A 10985-nucleotide genomic window follows, 5' to 3' on the forward strand; every position below is an offset into this window, starting at 1 on the left:
AACAGCATATCGCCAAGAACGTACGCTCATAAAAACGGCCGTTCTTCATCCCATCTTCAGAGAGAGAGAGAGAGGGAGAGAGAGAGAGAAGAGGGACAGACGCTCCCTGCAGAATAAGAATGGATCACAGGTGCCAAAAGCCCAGCCCGAGAGACAGCCAAGCCTTAGCATCTTTCTCCCTTTACTTACTGAGAAGAAAGACGCCCAAAGAAGCCAGAGCAGCCGCCCCATTTTGTCTCCCGCCCTCGGAAGCTGAACCAGACCATCCAGGCTGCGTCACCCGGCATGCGGCTGGCACTGCATGACTGAGGATTTTTAATAAAGCCTTATCGCTGCCACCGCCACCCCACGCCTTGGAGAGGGCTGAGAGAGAGCGTGAGCGAGCCGTCGGTCCTGCCCACCCACAGCCCTGCCTCGGGCCCACGGCTGGGGCAGCCTTTTCTAGGCATCCCACGCTCACACCGGCAGGAGCGACTCTCCAGCCCCACATGTGAACCACATGTAAATACAGAAAATTGTACCGTGTTGGAAGTGATTTGTTTTTAACCCCGGGTGACTGATTTTGAGCGGTGCTCACTTCCCTCCAAAAATGGATGACGGCACAGCAAAGAGAGTATGGGAGTGACGGGGCAGGGTCGGGAGCTGTCGTCAATTCTGTTGTCTGGAGATGCCTGTCAAATGCACAGGAAGGAAGCAGAGACTTGAGCATTTTGCTGCTGGAGGGGAAGAAAACAAGGGCTGTGATCCACACACACACCGCCGCACAGAATCATGACTCCGCCAGCGTCCCCGAGAGCCCCCGGGCAGCCCATTGGCCCACCGGCACGCTCGCATCCAAACTCAATAAACGCTTCCAACGCTCAAGGAGGCGGGGGATCAAGAGTTCGGGGCCTCATCGGCAGGAATATCCTGCAGATCTCTTTGTGCAGCTCCCCCTCGCTCGGGGTCCCCACGAGCGGGTCAGCGACCCTCAGAGATGCTTCTGAGAAGCCGGGCCATCCGAAAGGGCAGCTCCCTAAACTTCAAATCGTGAGCCGCACCAGCTCCCCTCCAGGAGACTTGGCACACATTCACAGGCTCCCACCTCAAGTGCTTTGCTACTACGGTCTGGGTCAAAGACGCCTAATAAACCTGAATTGGAAAAGAAATACTGAGCAGCAGAGGAGGCACCGCCAGCCACCCAGGAATGTTGAAATAGCAACAGGCACCCGCACTTGCCGCAGACATGTGACTGGCCAAAGACTCAACGGGGTCCAATACATCCACGTTCCATGTGATACGGTTCCATGGAACCTCTTTGTGCGCGTGAGCAAACTGGGGCTCCAAAGCGCCACCCAGCTGATGAAGGACAGAGCAGAGCCTGACTCAAACCCAGGTCTGCCAGACCCCAACATCTCCAGTCTTCAGAAAGAGACGAGACACTCTTGCTGTCTATCATGCAAGTTCTGTGCATCGGTGGGAGAGAGAGTGAGCATTTGTGACCTGGCGGTCCACACCCCAGACCCTGATCCACCTGCATACACTGAGTATACAGCTTCCGTGACTCAGTTTGCAATCTGTAAAATGGGGTCTCCTCCTCCGCTTTTCTTGAAAGGGCAAAAATGACACAAGGAGAGAAGTTCTTCTGAAACGCACAAGCCAGGTAAGTGCACCTCCCGCACTCCCGGGGCCTCTCTCTATCCATCTCCCAGGAGACCTCTCTGCACGCGCACACACACACACACACACACACACACGCACACACGCACACACGCACACACACACGCACACACGCGCGCCTGAGTCACTCCTACCTGGCCAGCCGTGAGCCAAGTAATGGGGCAAATGAAGATGGGCCGCGTAGGGCAAATTCATACCCTACAAGGAGTCTGTTTACATGACTTGGAGGCAATGACAAGAAAAACCGAACGGGACTCCAGGAAAAGCCACAGGAAGGGATGCCCTGATTTCCAAACAGGGGTGGGAGAGAAAGCGACCTGGCTTAATTCTTGGTTCTTCTCCTTCCTGCGGATGGCTTTGGGTGAGTTGTTTTGCTCTGGGCATCCTGGATGTTTTCATTTAAAAAATGGGTTTGACCCCGCCTGCCTCACACGTTCTTGCCCCACATCATAATTGCCTGCCCTGTATTTAGAATTCTAACCCTCTACTGAATTCTAACTCGGGAGCTGACAAAAGAAACACGAGGGAAGCGACTGCACCAAGCACGGACAATTTGCCCTGGGTGCACCCCGGGCGCCCAGTGCTGTGCTAGGGGAGGGCTGGGGGCCAGAAGGACGCAGTCACTGTGCCAAAGAGCCGGCCATCCAGCCGGGGAAACAAGCACCCGGCCACTTGATCAGCCTAGGGGAGCAATCAACTCTCCCTGGAAAACTCCAGGAAGGCCTCAAGGAAGAGGCCCTTAGGCCAAATCTATAAAACAAGAGGCAGGAAGAAAAGGCAAATCTCCAGACGGAAAGCCCATTGGCGGCTGCCTGGGGGCGGGGGCGGGAACAGAGAATGACAGTAAACGGGCACAAGGGAGCTTTCTGGGGTGATGCAAAGGTTCTAAAACTGGATTGTGGTGACGCTTGCGCAATTCTGTAGATTTACTGAAAAGTAGTGAATTGGACATGTTTGAAATGGGTACGCTTCATGGTATATAAATTCTATCTCAATAAAGCTGTTAGTTAAACAAATCTTTCTTTCAAGGATGAGTAGGAGTTTAGCAGATAAAGAAGTCTGGGTGGGAGAGAAGAAAAGCGGGCACTGGAGCAGCCCGGCCACCCTCCCCCTCACAGTCCCGTCTCCCCCCCCCACAGACACCTGCACCCCTCCCACTGCAGCTTAGAAGATCGGATCCCAGAACCTTGACCCCCTTTGCCCTAGTTGGGGTGGGGTGGGGGGAGTGGTGCTTCCCTGGGGCACTTGTCAAGGTCTGAGAAGCCCTCAGATGGGCTCTCAGGAGACGTGGGTGGTCTCCCCAACCCCCAGCCCAAGCCGGGCTGTGGCCGTGAGGAAGCCTGTGTCCAGCTTCCAGAGTCCTGCTCGAGCAAGGCACACGGCAGGTGTCCAGAAGAACATTGACTAAGGAAGAGCATGAACTGGGAGCGGGGGCGGGGGTGGGGGGGGGGGGGCCGGAGCACAGAGTTAGATGACAAAATCTGTTTTCAACACCGACCTGATGGCAGCGATGACTGAGGAACTGGAGGCCGGGCTCCAGGATACGGGACGAGAAAGCTCTACTCTGCAGAAGAGGAACCGTGGGGACCGAGAGGAGGGACCCGGGCAACAGAGGACTGACCGATTTACAGACACAGAAAGAAAGGGAAAGAGCTCAGACACACTCAGGAGATCTCTAGCGGTCATGAACAAGCTGGCTAGAGTCCTTCATCATAACAGGTAAAAAAAGACTGGCTTGGGGGCGCCTGAGTGGCTCAGTCGGTTAAGCGTCCGACTTCAGCTCAGGTCACGATCTCAAGGTCCGTGAGTTTGAGCCCCGCGTCGGGCTCTGGGCTGATGGCTCAGAGCCTGGAGCCTGCTTCCGATTCTGCGTCTCCCTCTCTCTCTGCCCCTCCCCTGTTCATGCTCTGTCTCTCTCTGTCTCAAAAATAAATAAACGTTAAAAAAAAAAAATTAAAAAAAAAAAAGACCGGCTTGGAGGTGGAGGGGAAGTTCGGGGCTCTGCTTTGATGGTGTAGTTGCGTGCAGCCTGCACCACGGCGTGGGGTCCGAGCACTGGGAGAACTCAGGTTTGCTCACCTGATGGGAGCCCAGGTGAAAGGAGAGCGCTTAGAAGAGGGCCTGACTCAGGGACACCTCCCTGGCTGAAAGAGACACAGAGAGAGGGAGGATTTCAGCTGCGGCAACAGGGTACTGAGGCAATCATGGAAGACTTCCAGGAGGAGAACCGTGCAGCCCCCCAAAGCCTTCCTCCTGTCTTCAGAATCATAGTAGTTCTATCCATGGAGTACATTGAACTGTCTCGTAGGCAAGGGTCGCACTCCCATCACTCGCTCTTCAGAAATTTACCCAATGAGGCAGGGACGGCGGATGGCAGCACCCCACCCCGTCTCCTGGTTTCCTGCCAATCTGAGCTGTACCTCAAGAGCTGAAAAGAAACCGATATCTGGAAAACACAGCTGCTGGATTAGCAGGTGCGGGGGGGGGGGGGGGGGGCATGCACTCGGCTTATAAAGAAAAATGAAAAGAGCCCCAAGAAGACATCTCTGCCCACCTGCTGTTGGCAGGGGAGGGCTGCAACAGGGAGAAAGCCTAAGATCTCCCCGAAGGTGTCTTTAGTTAGTCATGCCTCATAAATGCAGAGATATGAAGCTCTGCCTCTGAAATTCAATTATACTTGAAAGGACATGGCCAAGGCAGGGTTCTCTTAAAGGATTTACTGTGCTTTTCTGATGATAAAAAGAAAAAAAAAATTCTCTAGACTTGCTCATCAGCACCTAAGAAATGTTGTACCTGTCAAACTGTATCGATTACCTGAAGTTACATTAAAACCCATGCCACTAGGTTCCACCCTTTTTTTTTTTTTCTGGTGGAAAGTGCTTTGAAAGAAACATCTTCCCCCCCATAGAGCAAGAGTCATGGAGACAGCTCCTGAACCCCCTCTGCTATCTCCATATACAATTACCTGTCACCCCCTGGTTGGAAACTCGACCCAAAGCAAAGAGCACGAGAGCTGTATGAGATGCATCGAGGGCACAGCCTCGCATGTGGGCATGAAAACGCCAAAGAAACCCAACGAAGACTGAGGGAGAATGGTGAGGCCCAAAGTAGACAGAGCGTCATTAAAGGCTACAAGTGCCCTCCTTCCACAAGCACAATGACATTTGGGGCTGACACACTAGCAAAATACGCTTAATCCCCCCCGTCAAGCCTGGGCTGGCGACTCACAAATTGGAAGCATTATCCCGTAACAAACAAGCTTGGTTTAGGGCTTCCTGGAATGCGAAATTCTAACACAAACCTGATCCCGATCTAGATAAAATTTCAGCTGCCAAGCAGCTTACTCTTTGGTGCCAAATACACTCTGGGGCTCCTTAGTCCTATCCAGGATTATCACCGGTTCCTCAGTGACCTGAGCACTTTACCGCTTAGGAGTGGCAATACGAGGTCTTAGAATAAGTTTGAGGGAAGGACTGGAGGCGTGACGGGGAGACAGAGTGCCTAATGCACAGATGCACACTAGGGTATTTTATGGAAAAAGGCAACCTTTGTAACCGTGCACGCGGAGCCCTGAAGGTAGCGGGTGCCAGCCGGGGAAGAGAGTACTTCTGCCTTACTAAGAGCAAACTCCGCAGCATCTCCAGGTAGAGACAGAGCTCAATAAAGACGAAGCCCACATGGGGGCTGAGCACAAAGGTGAGTCCACTCCTTGGGGTTCAAAAGCTTGCATTCCGAATTCTGCACGGCCCAGTCAGTGGCCAGAGAGCAGCGTTAGCATAAATTCTGGAAGAATGAGTCCCAGCTCCTTTATATCTCTTAAGAGTTTCCCTCTAGAGGGTTTGTTGGAAATGAATGGATACTGGCCAGAGTTTGGGCAAATCTCTGTTCTTCTGGGGTTTAGACTTGTTCCTGCACAAGTCTGAGCTTCCAGCCTTCTGATTCCCAATGCCAAGTGTCCCCCACGATTATCACACGTCGACATCTATTTTCCACCTTACAAAAAGCATCACAGCGGAACCCAAAGGGAGCAAGCAAGGCTAAAACGCACCACATCGAACCAAATCCCACCGCAAGCAAGAGGCAGAGCCCCTGAGCCTTCCCTCCGGCACATTATCCAATAAAACCTCAAGAGCTCAGTAATTACAGGCGCTCTCAAAAGTGAAACAGAAATAGATCTAGGGCCAAAACACTGGTTTGCTTGAGATAAAGGGTGGCTTAAAGCAGAAAATACAAAACAACCACCACAACAACAAACAGGCCAGCTCTTAGTCTATCTTCTGATCTGAGAAAGCCAGCCTGATTTGTTTGTTTTGTTTTGTTTTGTTTTCCAGTATTACTGAATCTGATTACGGAGAAGAGAGCAGGATTCAGATGAAAGGCCCTTTTTTCCCTCTAGGATATAAAATCATTTTATGAAAACAGAAAAAGCAGGTTGCATTTTATGTGTGCCCCTGACACCAAATCAGATGAAAACTTAGCTTAGCCAGGTCCCCTGGCCTGCGATCACCGCTGAAGCCTCAGCGGTCAGTGCTGGCAAAAGACAGAGCAAACGAGAGGTTTTGGCTCCTGTGTCATAAAAGCCTGCAAAGGATGCCAGCTTCCCGGAGCACACCCACCGAGAGCCGATGATCCCGGGAATCGCATCCCATACCTCCGCACAGCCCATGATGGTCCCCATTCCATGCCACTGCTCCATTTTTTAGAGCCTCACGGACCATGAGGCTGGCCGCTCCCCTGGTGAAAGGTTATTTGTTTTCCTGACTGGGGAGGGTCCCGAGAGGAAGAAAGAAACCACGGCGATGGAGGGAAGGAATCACCAGCTCTGGGAGAAGGCAGCAGGGCAGCGCCGGCCAGCTGGCCCTGCTGGGTCTATGCTGCGGTTGGCAGGGCTCTCCCCGAGATTGCATCGTGGTTAGAGGGTGTGCACATCCACTGCCGTTCAATGTTACATAGTAGTAGGTTTCAAACTAAATATTTTACACATTGTGGTGTGGGACTAGGAGGAAGGGTCCCACGGAGCCTCGGCCTGCTGCGGAAGGCTGATCCAACAGAACCGCAGTTGCATGCGGGGGGGGGGGGGGGGGGGGGGGGGGGGGGGGGGAGGTCGGATGGAATCCAATGCCGAGGCCCAAGGCGGGACTCGCCGTCCTGGCAAACCGCCTCCTCTAGGGGGAATGGGTGTTGGCCGAGAGTAAAGGGGTATGGCCTTCAGCTTGACGAGGCCAGGCTGGGATGCCCTGGGAGCCCGAGATTCACGTCTGCGGGGGCACCACTTTCACGCCCTGGCTGGCAGACTGTGTGAGATGCTATAGCCCCGGGGACTAGGCACTTGTTGAACAAAAAGGCTCCCGACTCCAGCAGCCGCCGCGTTTGGCCAGGAGAGGGACCCCCAGCTCGGGCGCTGGAGACTTCGCTGCGGGGCGCTGCGCGCTCTTGCACACCCGAGGCGGCGCCGCCCGGGAGATGCGGCGAGCAGGCGGCGCACCCAGCAGCCTAAACTTTCTCGAATCTCGGTGCTTCGCGGTTAAGTTAGGGCCGTGAGAGAGGCACAAAACACGCGCGGGGGGCTGGGGATGTAATAGCCCCACCCACGATGAAGGGGAAAAAAGGATTAAAAAAGAGACCGAGACGCTAATTCAATTAACTTAGCACCTACTATGTGCCAAGCACCCGGCCAAGACCTATCTTTAGCGCGTTCTCATTTTAAATGTCATGACATACCCCAAGGGAGGAACTGTCCCCATTTGATACAGAACCAAATCTCAACCAGAGAAGGTGGCGTGTCTGGCCCAGGTCGCAGTGCGGGTCACGGCGATACCAGGGCTCCCAACTCAGGAGCAGGGCTCTCTGTCCGTCTCCCCTCCGCCCGTAAGGAGGGAGCGGATGGCCACCGCGCCAGCCCCCTACCCTGGCCGGAGCTCACCTGCCACCCACGTGGGCCGCGCGCACCTGCCCCCCACCCCCGCGGGGCCAGCCAAGGCTGCCCCAAAGGCCCGCACTACCTCCCTCGGATCCCAGCTGTCTCCCGGGGCCCTGGAGCTCCGCACTGCGCCGGCCGGCGGGGGACAGAGGGCCCCGCACGCAAGGCTGGACGCCCACGCCCACCCCGCCACCCGCGCCCCACGCGCAGCCGCCCACCCAAGCCACCCGCCCCGCACCCGTCCCCACCAGCAACTGCGCCCGGACACACAATTCCACAAACGCAGCCCAAAATGTGCACACCCACTGCACACACGGATCCCCACGAGGACACGCCATTCCAGGGACACGCCACCGTCCTCGGTCACCCACAACTCCACCACGCAGACAAACACAGGCACCCCCAACACACACACGCGAGCGCGCGCGCACGCACACACACACACACACACACACTCACGCACGCAGAGAGCCCGATCGTAGCTCACGCCAGTGCCCACGCCGGCACTCTCCGGAGCCCGCAGCCCCTCGCTACCCTACCTGCTCCGCAGCAGGACGCGGTCCGCCGGCTTCCCCAGCCCAAGTTCGGCGCCGCGGGCGCTGGGGCAGGCGCGGGCCGCTGCCCGGGACGAGCGCGCCGAGGCCGGGAGGGTGGCTAGGAGCGCGGGCCTCCGTGCGCCCGCAGCCTCCGCGCCGGCCCTGCGTTCATCGCCTCCCAGAAAAACAAAAGGAAGCCGGCAGCGAGGGAGGGAAAGAGTAGGAGGCGCCCGCCTGTCCGCCGGTCCGCCCGTCCGCCGCCTGCGGTCGCCTCGGCCCGCCTGCCAGCGCCGGGAAGGAAGGGACTCGAAGGCGGGACCCGGAGGCGGGGGCCGGGGGCGGAGCGTGCGGCCGGGGCCGGCGCTCAAGTTTCCAGCGGACCCACCCCCGTCTCGACCACGCCCCCGTCTTGCCCCCGCCCACCTACCCTGCTTGGGTCGCGCCCCCGTCCCTAGCCACGCCCCTTGCTGGCCCTTCGGCCCGGGGCCTCGGAGCTTTCCGCGCCGGCCCCTCGCGGCCCTTTAGCGCACTCTCCGCCCGGCGTAGGCCTTAACCCGGTCCCGTGTCGGCTGGATTTCGGGGCAGGACCGGGGCCGAGCACCAGTTCCGCCTCCCTAACCCTTGGCCTCTGGCCTACGGGTGTGGGAGAGGCGGGGAGGCGGCACCGGGAGGGGCCAGTTCCGCGCCCACTCCCCCGCCTCCCCAGTCCTCTGCAGGAAGTGCAGCCCTTTCTGGTGGCCCAGAAAGGGAAGAGGCTGGAGTCGCCCCAGGCCATCTCCCGGGGCCCTCTGGCATCCTCCCCGCCAGCCCCCCGGGCAGATAACACCAGCCTTCCCGCGCCTCTTTCAGGGAAGAACCGAGGACACCTGAGTTCCAGCTCTGGTTGCCTTTGCCAATTCCGGGCGGGCGGTTTGGGCAAGTCCCTTAGACTCCCGGCCTTGGTTTCCCCACCTAGGAAATGGACGGGAGGAGGAGCAGGCTTTTTTCGGGCCCTTCCCTCCCAGACGTGCTCTGGGCCTTCAGTCTCTGCGGAGGAAGGGACTTGGGGGAAATCTCCTTTTTCAGGGACCGGTGGCCTGGGTGTCAGGGAGAGACAACCCCATGCGTCCTGCAGACTTCCTCAGTCCCCCTCTGAAGGCACCTGCCTGGGAGAGAGGGAGTGAGGGACCGTGCTTCCCAGAGCCTCTCCTCCCAGTAGCTCCTGAAGATCTGGGCCCTGGAAAAGCAAATATATACACCCACCCACCACCACCCACCCCAAACATCCCCGAAGAAAAGGTAACCACAGAAACAGCCATGAATGCGGAGCTGGGCGTTAGTGTTAGGCTGAGACAGTCTGTCTCTCTCGCGTCTCTAGGGGAAAACGCAAATCCTCCTCAAATACTCCTCCACAAAAGTGGTGAGTGAACTCCCATTACACAGGAGGCTGCAGAGAGGAATGCTGGTGGGTGGCTTCGGGGTGGGGGGGGGAATAGGGTGGGCCGGCAGGCAAGGTGGTCGAAGCCCAGACCTCTCTCTCTCTCTCTCTCTCTCTCTCTCTCTCTCTCTCTCTCTCTCGGCAAGCAAATGGCAAAACCACTCCAGAGGCATTTAGTCTCCTAGGCAGCCCTGCTGTGGGGATTAAATGCGATCATTACTGAGCTGTCAGCAGCAGGGGGCCGGGGTGATGTCACAGGGAGCCACTCTGGTACCTGGGGCACCCTCTTTCCTTTTCAGCAGACCAGCAGCCACGGTGATGGAGTAGGCTTCCTGCAGTATATCCACGCAGAGGGTAGGGTTACAGGTGAGACGCCTGCGGTCACATGTCAAACCCAGGCCCATCCACCAGGTGGATACTGGGTTGGACGGGGTAAGTCACGTTCTGCTGGGGTCACACGTGAGGCTCACTTCTCACTCAGGTTGCAGTTGGAGGGCTCGGGGAAGGCTGGTCACGAGCATTCGGGAACTCCAGCCCCTTCCAGCTGGAGATTCCAGCAGAATCTCTTCCAACTGGAGATTCTTCCTTCAGGACTTCTGAGGACTCCGCCGACCCCTTGACTTCCAGCCAGCAACAAGAGAGGAGACAGTGCTAGCTGGGGGTCGGGGGCCGGGGCGGGGGGGAGGCAGTCACTAGGATCCAGGCCTGAAGGAGGCATATGTCACATTGGCCCGCATTCACTGACCAGAGTTAGTCACGAGGCGCTACCTGGATGCAAGGGGTCCTGGAATTACAGTCTTCCTCTGTGCCCAGGAGAAAACGGCCGTTTTGGTGGGCACATCATGACGTCTCCTGCCACAGAATCAGAGCACAGTTTTCCAAAGCTCAGTCACAGGACAACGGACACGCACATAAAGCATGAGAGTCGTTGAGATCTGAGCCACAGCTAGCTATGATCACCTGCAAAATCAGCTCGGGGGGAGAGGGTCAGGGGCCTTGAAAGACAAGGAGGCAGGGAAAGCTTCACCCAGGGGGAAGCAGGGTGGAGGGGGAGGAAGCTCGGGGAGAGTGAAAAAGCAGATTTGCTATCAGTGGACCTCCGGGCCTTTGCCTGGGCTGTGTTCTGTCCCACCCATCTGGAACCTCCCTATCCCCAGGATCCAGTTCAGATTTCGCCCTCTGACCTCTCAGCTCCTGTGCACTTCTCCCTTCCCTGAACTTCTAGAGGAGTGTCTCGCTTCAAATGAGCTACAGCCTGGTCCTTTCCTTTTGCTCTTTCAGTAACGCCTTATCAAGCTTCATGGAGGGAGGGCATGCAGTAGTTACTTCATAAGTACTTCTGAATTTGATAAACTGGCGTAAAATGAAAAGCAATTTCAGGGTATGGTGCTCTGTCACTTTCCCGAGGCTGCCATCCCAAAGTAACACAGACAGGCTGGCTCAAACCAAGACA

At 56.8% G+C, this 10985-nt stretch overlaps 1 protein-coding gene across 3 annotated transcripts in view; it reads right to left on the bottom strand.

The window, feature by feature from the left end:
* The window catches only part of HPCAL1 (hippocalcin like 1), a 104364-nt gene extending 95980 nt beyond the window's left edge, over nt 1-8384 (bottom strand). For 2 of the 3 annotated variants that reach the window (XM_042933690.1, XM_042933692.1), the window contains exon 1: nt 8119-8384. The gene's annotated coding sequence lies outside the window, so the exon portion shown is untranslated. Of the gene's footprint in view, nt 1-1976; nt 2223-8118 lie in introns of those variants that run through there. The other variant, XM_042933691.1, reaches the window with a different exon arrangement.
* Between the last annotated feature and the right edge of the window lie 2601 nt (nt 8385-10985).

The sequence above is a fragment of the Panthera leo genome, chromosome A3 (assembly GCF_018350215.1).
Source record: "Panthera leo isolate Ple1 chromosome A3, P.leo_Ple1_pat1.1, whole genome shotgun sequence".
Classification (NCBI taxonomy): Eukaryota; Metazoa; Chordata; class Mammalia; order Carnivora; family Felidae; genus Panthera; species Panthera leo.